The 16,158-nt window shown below is 39.2% G+C and overlaps 1 protein-coding gene across 11 annotated transcripts in view; it reads left to right on the forward strand.

Moving 5' to 3' along the window:
* CEP112 (centrosomal protein 112) overlaps nucleotides 1-16,158 on the forward strand; it is a 177,610-nt gene that overhangs the window by 94,330 nt on the left and 67,122 nt on the right. The gene's annotated exons all lie outside the window — the stretch shown is intronic.

Below are 16,158 nucleotides of genomic sequence, written 5' to 3' on the forward strand. Positions count from 1 at the left end.
TCAGGTCCCTATAAATGGCAACCCTGCTCTCCAACATACTGACTACCTCCCCTCAGGAGATGCCATCCGCAGTATTGCAAAGGGTTCTTTGTGTCCTGTCGTCCAGGTCATTGGTGGAGGTGTTAAGCTGTATGAGCCCCATCTGAACTTTGAGAAATGCCACTAGTAGCTGGTTGCCTGTTGACTCCTACCCTTCAAACCCAGTGGTCCAGTGAGTTCTCTGCTCATGTTTTAGTACACTGATCCGGTCTCTGTCTCTTTGGTTTGACTGTACAGATTCTGTAAAAGTCTGTATCAAAAGCCTTGCTAAAGTCAAGATAAAAGGTGTTGATGGCTCTTCCCTTTCCACAGAGTCAGTCATTTCACTGTGGAAAAAATCAGTTTGGTCAAGCATGATTTGCCCTTGGTATATCCAGGTTGGATGTTCCTACTGACCCTTTTATTCCTTATGTGCCTGGAAGTTAATTTCATGGAGTTTTACTTCATGTTTTATCCTGTCTGTGACTCTCTAATAAGGTGCTATGTATGACAAATTAAGTAGTTACATTTTCTAGAGTGTGCTTTTTCTCTTGTCCCTTTTCTAGAGAAAGATTATCCAAAATCAATTTAGTCTTTCTTCCTTAGGTCAGCAGATGTTAATTCCATTCACTCACTGCCACATAAATCAAGTTTTGAACAGTAGTCTAGCTGTTAAATGATTTATCTGATAGGAGAGATTTTACGATCCATTCAGTTCCTCAATTCAAAGGTATTATGAATACCAAATGAAAGAATGAAACACTAGACGAGAAATTGTGACAATCTGTAGTTTGGAATGTTAACACCACTTGTTTTGGCAGCATTACTGGTCTTAAAACAATAAGATCCATATGGATGCTAATTTTCCCAATTTTGAGTAATAAATACAACGTCTTTATGGCTTAAGTAATGATATTACTCAATACCACTGCAGGGTCCAGTAGACGGTTTCATGATGAAGTAATAAATAGCAATTTTGGAGAGCTGATTATTTGTATTTTTCTTTTATGTGGTTTATGATGGGGGAAGAAGAAATCACAAAGCCAGTGAAAAGCCTTGCCCTCTCCTGTAGTTGACATACTTTGGCTGAAGATTTGTCAGCTGAGAAATATGAGACCATCCATAAAGCTCCACACGCTCCCACATTAAAGTATTACAGAGAAACCTTCAAGTGGAAAACGAGTAACAAATTGCAGCTGAGATGCTTGTGGCATATTGCACTGTCCTGGGTGCTCTACCACTGCTCTGCTTATTCCTCCCTGTATTGCTTTAGTCAGGAATTGAAACGGAAGACTTCTCTGGTTTTCCTCTACTTCACAGACAGGAGCTATGAGGGGAAAAAAAAACCCCAAACCCCTATGATGGGTTAACTGCGGGTCTGAAGCTGATGTTACTGGCACTGACACCAGGCTGAGTACTTCACTGTTAAACATCTCTGCAGCTGTTTGTCCGCTGACCCAACCCTGGCGTCTGTAGCAACTCTTCAAAGTGTCCTTTTCTGCCTCAGATGTTAGGAATTTGCTAACCCATCAGCTGGAGGAGTAGCCAAGTGCTCTGCACTCTTTCAGCACTGCTCCTCAGGCTAGTGCCACGCTAGGTGTGCGCTCCCAACTCCCTCCCCTCATTTCAGCTCCCGGAGGCCGTTTCAGATCTGCACTTTCCAAACTGCTCGACCTCCTTTCCTACCAAAGCGCCGGCTCTTGGCACGCCACACGTGGTGTAGGCTGGGTTTTGTCTCCTTCCAGTTCTGAGCAACGAGTAACAAATACGTGCCAGCAAAGGTCTTCTGACTGGGCTCTATGGGACGTGCAGACCAAAGAAATGGGGCATCTTGGTGTAATGCAGAGAGTGGTGTTGGACCTGGGTGGTGGAGCCTGTTGCTCACTGGTCGTGTGCTCTGGTCAGCCCCGCTGTGACCCACCTCCTCCAGGCAGTCAGCTCAGCAGAAACCGTTGCCTGTCTCTCCTTTTCAGAACTGGGACCAGCTGCCCTGGCAGAGCCTTGGAGGGCCCACGTAGTCTTTTGTATTGCTTCATTTTTCCCATCCAGATCCATTCTCTCCTTGTCTTTTCTGCTGCCATTTTGTGTTTCTGTTTTCCCTCGCGCCCAGATAAGAGCAGGGAATTCAGGTTCTGCATTTGAGGAAATTCCAGACAGAGAAAGCATCGTGTGTCCTCAGCTGTAGGCTTTGGACATGTGCTAGCCTTGTATGTTCAAGCTTACAGAACTGCATATGCCTTTCTTACAATTTGTCTTTCTTCTTCTTGGAAACCTTTCTATTTTTTTAAGAAACAAATTAGAAAGAAAGTACGTTATTTTAAAATACAATGAATATTTTCAATATGAAGCCAGACTCTTTGGTCCAGTCACCTTTGAAGAAATGATTGTCATCTTTTAACAAATACTGTTTCTTCATTTTGAAAGAGTGACACAGACTGACAGTGATTTAAGGTCTTTAGTGTTGATTTCACGCTCAAAAATATTTTTCACAGTATGACTTTAAAGTAGACTCTTTTCCCCCAATTACTCTACATGTTGGCAGCAAATTAGCTTTGAGGGAATATTGTGCACATCATAGTTCTCTGTGGGTGTATTGGGGAGTCATTTTTGGATCTTTTAGCTCAGTCAGACCAATGACTGACATTGTTCATGTCTTCCATTTCTGTAGATTTGAAAGACTTGCTTTTGACAGGGAAGGTGATGTGGAGAAAAAGAAGCCAAAGTACAAGAAATGATTGGCAAAGTGATGATATCATCAAACGTTCAAAGACTTTGCAAATTGAAGCTTATTAGGCTGACATTTTGTCTTCTATTCAGCACTAATTGGAATCATGCCTGGGTGCATGATGTGGAAGGTACTTAATACCTGAGTGTTTATCATGACAAAATGACAGAAATTGATGTCAAGGATGCTGTAGGTTTCTGTTTAATGGAGAAAACAATATATTTCATACTGCAATTACATATCTCATAGTGATCTCTATTCATACGTATGAAAGTCCTGAAATATTGCAAATAAAAAAACTTTATTTTTGGCCCCTACAATATTGGCCTGATTGTGACTATTTCATTTTCAGGTTTTAAAGTTGTTCTTCAGAGTTCATAAAAACTGATGTAGTTTTTATTTAAAAAAAAAGACAAAAAAACCTGACACAGTGTTTTTACTTGAAACAGATCTGAAAATCCCGCAAAGGGTGAACTCCATCTTTTGCAGGGGTGATACAATTCTTCTAAAGTTGTCTCTGACAGCTTGAATTCTTTTGTAGTCAGTGCTTTCTGCTGTATTGGCATCTGTAAAATGAATTCAGAAAAAAATAGCAAGGAATGTGATTTTGGAAAGACAGCCACTGCAAGCACAGAGTACACTGGAATATTTGAAAATAGCTGCATGTTCTCCTGCTGTATTTGGTACCTTCAGGGATTTCTGAGTTCGAGGTGCCTGCCCCTGTTGAGGGCACATGCCTGCTGGTTGGGACAGCACACATGACCGGTGTGTTATTGCACATCTTCGTCTTGGACCTTAGGAGGTTGAATTCAGATCTTCAATTAAACCTCTAGCATAATATATAATTAATATTTCTTCAACAGTCCATGGCAACAACTAGCTGTTAGTTGAAATCATTACCTGAATTACTGTTTCTAATGAAATACAGATTAATCATTGTAAAGTAATATATTTTAAATAAAAAAACCCCAAACCTAACCCAAACAGAAGTCAGTGTATTCTGGATGCTCATAGGAATTACTGGTCATTATGTGACTGCTACAGCTGCCTGTGTGCTGCTGTAAACTCCAGCAATCCTGTAACTAATAAGATGCTGACAAGCAGTAGTTTAGGGGCTGATGGTAATTATTTATATTGCTGGAATCCTCTCAGGAGTCTGAGTGTACGTTGTGTTAGTGAAAATATATAATAACAGACAATTCCTCTCCCCGTAGCCTCATCACATAAATGTGTTTATAGGGTATTAGAAGTGGGTGCAAAGCAGAAGGTTGAGGACCCGTGATAAACAATGAGGTTTATCAGTAGGCTGACATGGTTTGAGCAAGAAAGCAGAAGACACAGCACATGAGCTGCTTCCCTCAAGTGGCTCTACTACTGACAGAGGAAAAATGCCTTTCCATGACTTGTCTGTAGCATTAAGAGACATCGGAAGTATATTGGGTACTTGCCATGTCTGCAGTTGTTGCTGTTATCAAGGGTGTCTTACGTGACTAAATAGAAAAGGAAAAGTGTTTGACTTTAGGTGGGAGGTGAGCATATGAAGAACATTTTTGTCTCTTCAAAGTTTGGGAACGTTTATAATGATTTACATGCTTATATAAGTGCTAGCTGTTCAAGCCAAGTTTAATAACGACTAACTGTAAGCGTTCTAAAACTATTCATTGTATTGATTTCCTTTTAGGAAAACAAATTTAAAATAATTTGCTGTAACTTTTGATCTGTTGGATACTGGTGTTGGGGAGTGGAGGGGGAGAGAAGGGAACAATACCCAAGCTGTGAATATACCATTGGTAATATTAGAGAGAAAATACTATTTTCCTGCTAAAGGCAGTTGGGGGGGTGGGAGAGAGTGTGTGTTTGTATGTATAGATGTATGAGTGTGTGTGTGTGTGTGTATGTGTTATTGCCCTCTAATGGATAGAATCTGAATGGCTCAGCTTTGCATGCCTATATGGGTTTCTGTAGCAAAACTTTATTTTCAGGGTGTCTGATATTTTTCATTTAAGAAGAATCTTGTAATGTTTGTTCATAAGGCTGATACATCTTTTGTGGGTAACGTTCCTTTAGTTTGTAAAATTAATTTGAAATTCAATAGAAAGTCCCACAGCTTAGAGAAGTGCCTTTTCTTTGTTCAGCTAAATTACGACTGCTTAAAATTCACCATTTTATTTTCCTATTTTTACCATAGTGCTAAAACAATAACTGAATATGAACAGAAAGTACCATGTCTCTGTCCAACGGCACCATCAACAGCCTTTGGAGAGAAGTAGATGAGCAGAGCTTGCTCCCCTTGCGTCATTACATCCAGAGCGTGCTCCTGCCGAGAGCCCTGCCTAACCAGGATGGCCAAGCTCCCGAGGTGTGGGTGGCAGAGGGAGTGAGCTCTTCCTCTCACTTCTGTGGTCAACACCCTGGCCATAGCATGTGTACCCTGTGGTCACTTCCACCCCATCCTGCTGAGCAGCTTCCTGGCTGCTCGTGCGTGTAGTTTGTTTTCTAGGAAAAGCGGCAAAAGTGTGTAATGTAACATTCATAGATTGAGGCTTCAAACCTTCGTGAGATTTATGATAAAGTCAATTATTCTAGTGATTCATGGTAGATTAGGCTTTGTTTTGCTTTTTAAATAAAATTATTTGAAGGTAACGTTAGAATAACCTGAGAAGGAAGGAAGGATGCAGGTTAGTTGGAAATTGGATTTACAATTGTTTGTGCTGAAAGCAGTCCACTTCTACATGTTCTATATAGTGGAATCCTAACATAGTCGTATTTTTTCTTATCAGAACTCTGTTTTCATTCAGTAAATACCTTTGGGAGAATTACATTTCGGAATTACATTTCTTCTCTCTGCAGCCATAGACTTTTCCTTTTCAAAACCTCCAGTGCTTGTTTTGCAGTTGGATAACTCAACAGAGTTTCGAACACGTAGCAGAACATTTGTTGCTAACAGCTTTCTCCATCTCCAGTTGCAGATGTGTGTGGTTCCAGAGTAGCAGTGAGTATCCAACAGTTATCTTTCTCCCCTTGAGGAGGTTATGATGGTGGTAGGCAGCATGGTTATTACAAAGAGGTTCCTGATGGATGTGGACTGCAACAGGCCAAGTATTCATGCTTATGAAATTATGTAAATGCTCTGAGGAGATCAGCAACTGATTTCACACAGTTCTGCGAAGGTACTTCCAGTCTCTCTGCATGTTAAGTTTTAGCTGAGTCCACCGTATTTCTATTTATGATCCAACTAACAAGCTGAATGTAGGTTGGAAGAGCAGAAAGAATAGTACATTAATCAAATTCCCTTGTAACGACTGTTTTCATACGAATGACTTCTCTAAGGTGTGATCCAAGGCAAGGCAGGCAGTGCTGGCTTTTCCTGGCCCTCCCCAGGGCTGGGGTGCTTCCCCGTGCTCTACCTGCTCACCTTGGCAGGCACACTTGCACTAAAGACTATTGTAGTGATCGGAGAGCTTGCTCCTGGGAGCAAAAGAAATTGCCCCTGGGTTTTGAGCTACTACATTTTCTATTTGTGGTGAAAATTGAAAAAATTTGCATATGTTAAGAGAGATGAAGGATGCTGCAGGAGCATCTTCCCAACCCAAGTTGGGGACTTTATCTGCTTTTATAAATATTGCTGGTTTTCTTCTGAACATGGTGTTTCCTAGCAATATGGGGTTTTTTTCTGAGAAAAGTTATTTTCTGCTTACAATACATTGGCAGCCATTGTCTGTATTGTTTAGGATCAATTGAGGAATTTTTCTAAATGTTATTTTGATTTGATGACTTTGTTCATCAGTGAATTATGAAAGCTCTGACTGTTTAGGGCACAAGAAGGGTACAATGCATTACTGGGTCACATGCTCACTTAATGCATGCACATTGTGATGGCAGTAGTAATAACACCATTAAAGAACAAAAGGTAGCAACACATAGAAGCTCTGTATCTGGCCAATCCCCTCAAATTACCATAAATATTTGAGCTATCTGAATAGTTTTGGACTCTGTAGTAAAGCTTTCCTGTTCTTATCTGGCACTGAAGGAATGTGGAATAAAGTATTCATTTAACAAAGTATAAAAATATGTATGCTATGCAGTTATAATCATGTGTCATTAATCAGAAAATACTGCAGAAACTCTGACAAATTAAAAACACAAGGATGTGTCTGCAAGGGCTTTTTTAGTCATTAAAAAGCTGCTTCACCTCTCAGGCAAACTATTTAATGGCAACTTCTTGCTCAGTGTACTGACATCTTCAAAGGCTCTGACATCTGTCGGCCTTTGAACTACCATTAAAAAATATTATCCCATTTCCATTCTTTTATGCCCATTTTTTTAATTATAGCCCTTCTTTCAAGTTAGGAACATGGTTGGTTTAAATGATGCTGTCCTTTCGTTTTCAGCCACCCAGCTGCGGTTTGAATAAATTGATGTAGAATCAAAGGCGGGACTTTAAAGGGAAAAGGTTTGATGGACTTGGACTCCGAACCAGATGAGGTTTTATGATGAAAAGGGTTTAATCCCAGCACAGGCATCGCTTCTATCAGTCGAGCAGTACAAAGCGATTCATATATATAGGTTCACGAGAAATGATCTATTTTTTTTTTTTAAACAGCACAGATCTCTTCAGGACTTGCAAATGTGGCATTAGCTAATATTCAGAGAGCTGATTTCCTTTCATCCACCAGAAGCTTATGATTATAGTACAGTTCTCGAATTGGAAATGAGAGCTGCAACACAGATTTAAAGCTATGCTGTCTGATTTGTATTCAATATACATGTCACTGCGGGACAAGCTAGTCTAGGCCGAGCTGGTTCAATAAAGGGAAAAACAGTTTCAGCATCTGAGATTCGGGGGGGGGGCAGGGGGAAGGTACCAATTAATTCTTACCTGCTCTACCTGAGTATTGTGTGGATACTTAGTAGATTACTATCATTTCTAAAGCTGTGCAAGCAAACCCTTGTGATAACATTTCTTTGGCATCTTTTGCATCAGAGGCTGAGAGAAAATATGCACCATTAATCAGTAATGGCTTCTAATGTAGTCGTTTATATGGAAGGCAATGTTTGTTTTTCAGTGCATGAGTTTCAAGGAGGTTTAGTAGAGACAGCCTTGCAATTCCTATATAGTAATAGCCTTCATTAATGTGGTAATTAGGCATGCATATGCAGAAAACCGAAATCCCTGTCTCAACAAATGCATCAGATGCCATTTGTCACAAATACCACCTCATGGTATTCAAGAAATAATCTCTCTAATAGTTCCCCAATCTTTGTGCTTCATGACAGTAGAAATGTGGTACAGAGTCATGATTTCTTACTTTTACATAATAAGATTGTGTCCTTCAAAACAGTGATGCTTTCCAGAAAAGTAAAAGCAGCAGATTTCAAAAGTCTGCAAATTATGCCCTCTGAAAAGACTGTGTTTCGTTGTTGTACAGGGAGGAGAGTGCTCTGTTTGGTGCTCTGCCTCCATTTAGCAGTTTCTCCTTCAAGCCCTTCCCACAACCGTTGTTCCCTGCCAGAGTATTCTGTTTAGAAGTAATACATTGTTCCTGATCTCTTAATGCAATTTTGAGGTTGGGCTTGGGTTTTTTTTTGGGGGGGGTGGTGAGGGCGAGTAGTAAATATAAACATGGACCTTTATAAATGGGTATATTTAATGGGTTATTTTATTTTACTGGTATTTAATAGAATTTGCATGTTTAGTGTGTATTTAGATTTTACATTTAAACTTTACATTAATATTTATTCAAAGTACAGTAGATTCAAAACAGTTGCATAAACAAATCTGAAGAAATTCCTGCCCCAGGATGCAGTGGCCTGTTTGTCATTCAGAAAACGAAGTGGCATCAACTGAATTCAAGGACAAACTGAGAAGGATGAAAAGGATAGAGATCAATGTAAAGGTGCCAGAGGAAGATACTGAGCCAAAAATACTCTCAATTCCAAGAAAAGAAATGTAATACACACAGTTTTCATTTATTTTGTACAGATCATCCTGTGATTGATCTTGTCTTTCTAACGGGTAGCTGTGGAGCATGATGCTTCCAAAAGGTCTCTGAACTCAGAGGAGCCACTGTCGAGATGATGAGAATAGTGCAACCAGCACTTGAGGATGAAGGTGCAGAGAGAGACTAGAAATGGTGTCAGCTGTATGTGTGTGCACAAAGTACTGAGCAGGTACCATCAGCTGATGCTTTTGACTCCAACCTAACACCTAGGTTGGATTAAAGACTTCCTTCCCTAGGATTTTCGTTCTCAGGTGGAGGTGACGAATTTACCTGCTTGATATAAGGATTGACACTAACGGTAGTCAACAAGAATATGCTGCTTCCATTTAGGAGTTGATTTCAAAAGGGAGAAATTCAAAAGTTGCACACGTGTGTGTAATTCTGCATCTTATCTGTGTAAGCAGCTAACATACAGAAAAGAATTTACCACAAGTCATTGATTAAAAGAAATACTGCCACCATCGTTACTGGAAATGGGGATTCTTTTGAAAGTTAGAAGCTGATTATTTCTTTTAAGTCTAAACCTGTGACACAATTTTTTATTTCTGAAGCTGCTGGATTTCAGGATTTCTGCCCACACATATTGCCATTCATGAGACCGAGAATGAGGACTTCATGCTTGGTTAAAGACTGTCATCTTCAATACAGCAGCATGACATCAGTAATGAGAGAGTTTCCTGGTGTATTAGGTTCTTTAGTAGAGCAGAATAGTACACACAGGCTAGTGTATTTAAGTCCTTTTTAGTCATCGGTCCAGAGAATAACAGCGTTAGGTTCCTTAGTTGGCTTCCTGTGATTAAGCTGGAGTTTTGAAAAATGTATCTTTTTCACCTTGATTAACAGTCAGGGCAGAGCTTGGACAGTAGCGTGAATTTTGAGTCTTCCTCAAGTCCCTCAACTGCCTGTTGAGGAGAGAATCATGGCAGATGACCTGAACTCACTGTCTAAAGTTTGCATTTCTAAAAGTATTAACTTCAGAAACTGAATATGGGAGATATCTTATACATGAATGGCTTATTACTTAGACTTTGTATCTGCATCTTATCTTATGTTTGTCCTGTCAAGTTTTGCAACCGATGCCATTTCCATTACAGTCACCATAAAACCCTTACGGGATGTGTGGGGTAAAACTTCTGGAATATTCAAAAGATGTGTGTGTTTTGAGCAGCATTTTAAACAAATGCATCCAAGAGAGAAGTGTGTGGTGCTTTTCTGGATGTTTTTTGGGGTGGGAGGTGGGGTTGTTTTGGCTTTTTTACTTACAGTGAAGTCTTTTCATTAGTTGACAGGGCAAAGACATTTCTCAGAGACAATACAGCCTGCACCTCTCCTGGGGACAAATTAGGAATTATAATATGTTTAATTTTGCTTCCTTATAGAGATGAATGTCTGTAGTAATCCTTAAATCTGTAATACATCATGTCTGCATTTAAATCAGAATTACATGTTGTTCAGGAAATGCTAATGCTTTTAAAATTAATACATGGAAAATTTAAATGCAAATGTTTTTAAAAAGCTTTGATTTAGAGGATGCTGGACACAGAAATACTCTGAGATTGATGGGTAGTTCTTCCCAGTCCACTGCAGAGATCTTTAAGCTCCATGTCTGTATTCCACTGCAAGACAGTCCTATCCTTCCTTAAATATCAGTAGCTTTTCTTCAGTTTCCAAACAAGCTTTGCTCCAATGTTATTTCAGAACTGAATATATAACATTCATCAGAAAGGAATATTTTTCTTTCACATTCTGAAATACAGAAAATAAACCTTTATATTTTTTCACAAAGGAAACCAGGGAAGACTAAACACATTTTTGGTGTCATTTTCATCAATCGTTGTTTAGGGATAGGTTGTTCTGGTTTGTAGGATGCAGCAAACCTGATAGTAAATAAGATTTTTATTTTTTTAGCCACTCTGTGTTTTATCTGTATTCTGCTCTCGCAAGTCATTTTATGGGATCACTGCATTAAGCAGGTATTTATGGCTGACTTTTTTTTTTTTATTATTTATTATCTCTGTCATATTTAAGTTATGTTAATGCAGTTATGTAGATTACTAAGTGCCCAGTTGAGTGTCTCCGTTAAATTTCTTAGTAGGAAGACACAAGGAAATGAATCATCCAACTAGTCTTTTCTGAGTAGGTCTCTTAGTAGTCTTATTCAAATCATTTTGTTTGTACAAAGAGAAATACAAATGTAAACATTTCTTTCATCAGATAAAAAGAGAGGAGAAAGGAGGCTGGATGTTTTGATTTTTGACTCACTAATCTATTTCAAAGCAAATGCAGTAAATCAGGTAATACGAAACTATTCTGGATCTGTCTTCCAGGCAAGAGGGCCAAGTCTTTTACAGGTGTTAGAACTGTTAAATGGAAAATTTATTTACATTTATCTCAATTTCGACTTGGTAGAGTAATCCAGTGCATTGTATTGTTTAGTCACCAGTGCATTGTATTGTTTAGTTACACGTGTAGGCTTGAGGTTCTTCCGTTTGACTAAAAATCATTTTATTAGGAAGGCAGTGACAATAACCAACCTATATGAAGTTCTGCTTTCTAGCTGCCGTTAACTAAATTAGAATCAAATGGACTTATGTAAATTAAGAAATCAAAATAAGCTCTGTTAATTTTAAGCTCTTTGTGGGGCTGTTCAAATGGATGTCTGATTTTCTTTCTTTCTCTCTCCCCCTCCATTTTTTTTTTTTTTTTAAAGCCCAGTTTGTAGCTTAAGTTCCATTTACATTAATTGGGATTTAGGCAGCTAACTGGCTTCTTTAAAAGACCGGATCTATTTCAGTGCACTGCTCTTGGAAAAAAAGATCAAAATTTGTGTTTTGCTTAATACCGTGTCACAGCAGATCTTGAGAATTTGCTACCTCTTTCTCACATGTATTCATAGATGTAGAAACAAAAATGGTGCTGATATTTTCAGTGTAACTTTCTCTACTGGCATTTTGATAGCTGTGCCTTGCGTGTTTCTTTTCAGCCTTCAGAAATATATGTAAAAGTTAGTGAACAGTTTGGGGTTTAGATTACCTATGGAAATGTTACCTAAGCATGTTTACAGGAATGACGTGGATAGACTCTTTTCATTAATTTTATTGAAAAGGGAGCTAAGCAGAAGGTAACTTCTCCTTATTGTTCTTCATGAGTCAACACTTCCATCACGTTTCAGGAACATGCTTAAGCTGTAGAATAAGTGTAGACAGATACAGCAAGTGTGTTACTAAGAAATAAAATTTAAAGGGTGCTGAACCTTTTTGAGGACTATGTTAAGTGCAGGAGAAAAAAATGAAGTTGGCCATGGTTTGAATATGAATGAGAGTGATGTTTAGCCTCCAGCAGGACTGTACAGGTAGAGTGGAGTTAAACCTACCCCCACTCTTAACAAACACTCTAGTAGATACAAAATAAGGAAGGTTAGTAGGAATATGCTTTTATCAGATTCAGAAATGTTAAAGGCATTTTTCAGAGCATACACACTGCTGGAACAGTCCAGGTAAAGAATCTTACAAAGGAGGTTTGACATTTAAAAGCAGCTTAATGCTGTTAAAATTAATAGAATAAATATGTAAGTTAGCAGCTCAACGCCTCACTTTACAAGTTCCAGTGGATATTTTCAAGAGAGATGCCAGAGGTACATTTGCAAAGGTGAGAAAAGCTGTGATTGTGTTGAGATGGGGTTGATACACCTTTGCATAAGCCCTGTAATACAGGGATTCAGATTTTACAGTGCTGAACAGCAAATGTTTTACTGTTAGTACTATGGTTGCCATCTGCGCTGCTTTTACATAAGTTTTTTTTGACATGGAACACTTGCCTGTTTGAGTCTAGAAAACTGCCGTTCTTCATATGCTGTGCAGGTTAGTGAGTACAACTTGGTTTGTGTAACAGTTTTCCCACAAGAGAATACCTGAATGTGATATTATACAGCCTGATTTATAAACTGTGAACATTTGATTAGCAACTATATCAATAGCTTCACCCCATCACTGCAGTGTAGTCATATATAGAATAAAGATGGCTTCTAGTTAATTTGTGCAGTAGCACCAGTGTTATGGACAGAATTTTTTTCCCCTCAGAATGAGAACACGAATATGCACAAAATACTATTTCAAATAAAAAATACTATAAAATACAAGCATATAATGAAATACATCTCTTTGAGCATTGAAGATTTAGCTTCGCTGATATTTTAGTGTTTCCCTGAAGTACTAGACTTCTGATCAGGACTGCTTCTGGTGGTGCTAGCAGAGCTCCTGCGCTTCTGTAATTTCCTCTGGAAGAGCTTGCACCGCCCCGTGCTTTTTGGAAGATTCAATCAACGCTCTTAGGAGGTGAGACCAACCTGTCAGTCATTAGACTGTTGTTCATTTTCACTTCATTTCACACCATTTCCTTTATCTGCTCCCTTAATTACCATATTTATGGACCTATGTGTTCTTACCCAAAAGGCATTTAAACTTGACAGTGTAATAGATTGTGCTGTGAGAGCTAAATAGCTGTTTATTACTTATCCCTGTTAATTTGTGCTCTGCCACATCATTACCCATGTGATAATGTGCATGACATTTGCAGAAGTAGTTCTCTTTGCAAATCAAATCTCTTTTTAAGGATCATAATATTGACAAATTGCTGATTTTACCAGTCACAGAAAAATTGCATAATAAATTCTTAACATTTTAGTTGAAATTGCTATGATATAGAAAATATTTTCAATATAGTGGGCTAAAATGGACATAATTGAGTTAATGACAAAGTTTTATTCAGAAGATGACATTAAAAACTTGAGTTACTAAATTTTAATGACTATCCTAATGCAAAATTCTTTTAAAGTATCAGTTTAGATGAGATATCTCTTCAGGTTTAGCTTGTAGCTTAAACAAAAAGATTCCTCTTTCAGCACTGCTGTGTACCCTTCGTATCACTGTCGTGTTGCAAAGGAGCCACAAATATAGCTGCCAGCTGGCTGAACTGGCCAGCTGAAATTCATCCAGCATTGAGAAAAGCAGGTATACTGGGACCAGTGAGTCTGCCTCACTAGGATGCTTTGTGGACAAAAAGATCAGAGAGCCATTAGGACTGTGCCTGGCCCTTGGTCCTGCACGTGGTTGTCTAACTCTTTTATCTCTTAAGGGTAAAAATCATGGGATAGTTCCCTAAAACCAGAACGAGATCAAGTGTAAGACCGATTTTTGTGACTTGCTGAAACTGCAGTAGTAAGACTCGTTAATATAAACCAATTTTGTTTTAAACACAGATGAACCTTACCCATCTTTGAAGTTCTTACAACGTTTGTTGTGGTATAACCACAGCCTGCAGCTCAGCCCCACACAGCCGCTCGCTCGTTCCCCCCACGGTGGGATGGGGAGAGAATTGGAAGAGTAAAACTGAGAAAACTGGTGGGTTGAGATAAAGACAGTTTAATAGGTAAAACAAAAGCCGTGTGCACAAGCAAAGCTAAACAAGGGATTCATTCCCCACTTCCCATGGGCAGGCAGGTGCTCAGCCATCTCCAGCGCAGCCGGGCTCCATCACGCGGAACGGTGACTTGGGAAGACAAACGCCATCGCTCGGAACATTCCTCCTTTCCTCCTTCTTCCCCCAGCTCTATATGTGGGCACGAGGCTGTATGGGCTGGGATATCCCTGGGGTCAGCTGTCCCAGCAGTGTCCCCTCCCAGCTCCTTGTGCCCCCCAGCCACTCGCTGGTGGGGTGGGGTGAGGAGCAGAAGAGGCCTTGGCTCTGTGCAAGCCCTGCTCAGCAGAAACTAAAACATCCCAGTGTTATCAACACTGTTTCCAGCACAAATCCAAAACACAGCCCCGTACTAGCTACTATGAAGAAAATTAACTCTGTCCCAACCAAAACCAGCACACCTTTTTTGCTAAGCTTAGAGCTGTAAACAAATATTTGTGTACTTTTTTAGCATTCTTTTATGTTCGATGTATTGCTTATTTCTGTGATGGTAGAGAAACTTGTATTATTTGTTTCTCAGCACTTCATAAAGCTTTGTTTGTTAATAAGAAAACTAAAGTAGTTCAGATTCCTGCTTTCAACAGATAATCCCTTCTAAGGTATTTTCAGTAAATATGTCACCAGTTGCTGTGTGTCTGGGGTTGGATTCTTCATTCACCTCTTCTGGGACGCTGCACTGATTGTGGGTAAAAAGGGAGTCATTGTCACCACTGAATCACTGGGTGTTTCTACTTTGTTCCTTATTTTCCTTTTAATTCCTCATCATCAAAGTGAGATTTGTTTTTACTTCAGACTTCCTTTCCCTTGACTGGACTGATCTCCTTTCAAAAATAATCCACTACCCAATAACAAATGTTATGTATACCTCATCCATCTCTGTCACATCACGCCAGCGTAACAAGACACAAAGAAACAAATCTCCCTTTCAGAAGGGTTCAGCTGATGGTTCCAGTTCGTGCACTGTTCAAATGCATGCACTAATTTTAATGTTCTTCCAGTTGAGAAAATACTGAGAAAGTACCTGTACACAGAGGCAGAAGCTGCATATCCGTGGTTCAAATAGGGCTGTTACTTACAGGCTGATATTTTAGGTTATTATCCTAGAAAGGATCATTGTGATCATCTAACCTAACAGTTCATGTTTGAGCTAAGTCCATGGAACTGCTCAGAGTTTTCTGGGGATTTTGCTGTTGTTTTGTTTTGTTTTTTTTTTTTTTAAATGTTACATGCAAACAAAATTAAACACAGCAAATTGAGACTTAGGCAGTCATCTCCAACTGAAGCCGAGTTAGCCCAATGCAGGCGGCTTCTGAAACTCCGTTTGAAGAGTTGTCATGATCCACTTGAGAAATGCAGTGGTCTTTAAAAGTGATGCACTATTTCAGCAGCCTGAGTACACTCAGCAGTGAGGAGCGATGAAAGGCTATTGCAACTTCATCTGCTGGGAGATGTTAGTCACTTACTGTAAAAACTGCTGAAGCAACACCTAAATTACTCTAGATCGGAGCCTCAGGGAATAAGTTAAGAGTGGATTTGATCTTAACTCTGCATTGCCTTGTTTTTGTGACTTTCAAATGCCCTCGACACTATTTGAAGCTGAATATGGTGATGGGGTGGATGTGGTTTGGTGTGTAATACATTGAGAGGGAGACAGTGAAGTCTGTGTATTCCATCACTGAGTATAAAAGATGCGGTCATGCTCCAGCCTCTTCCTTAGAAAACTGATCCAAGTAAATGTTTCATGGGGTTGAAGTAGGAGCTTCTGGAAAATAAAGGGAATATATCTTTTTTTTTAATTAGACTGTAGTCATTCGGTCCCTTTCTCGTCTCTGTTGAATGTAACTGTAGCAGAATTTCAGACATCAGCAACAGATTTTAATTTAAACTTTTTGCCAACTTTATATTTTCTTATGCAATTTACTTTTTAAAATTAAGAGC

The sequence above is a fragment of the Strix aluco genome, chromosome 21 (genome assembly GCF_031877795.1).
Source record: "Strix aluco isolate bStrAlu1 chromosome 21, bStrAlu1.hap1, whole genome shotgun sequence".
NCBI lineage: Eukaryota > Metazoa > Chordata > Aves > Strigiformes > Strigidae > Strix > Strix aluco.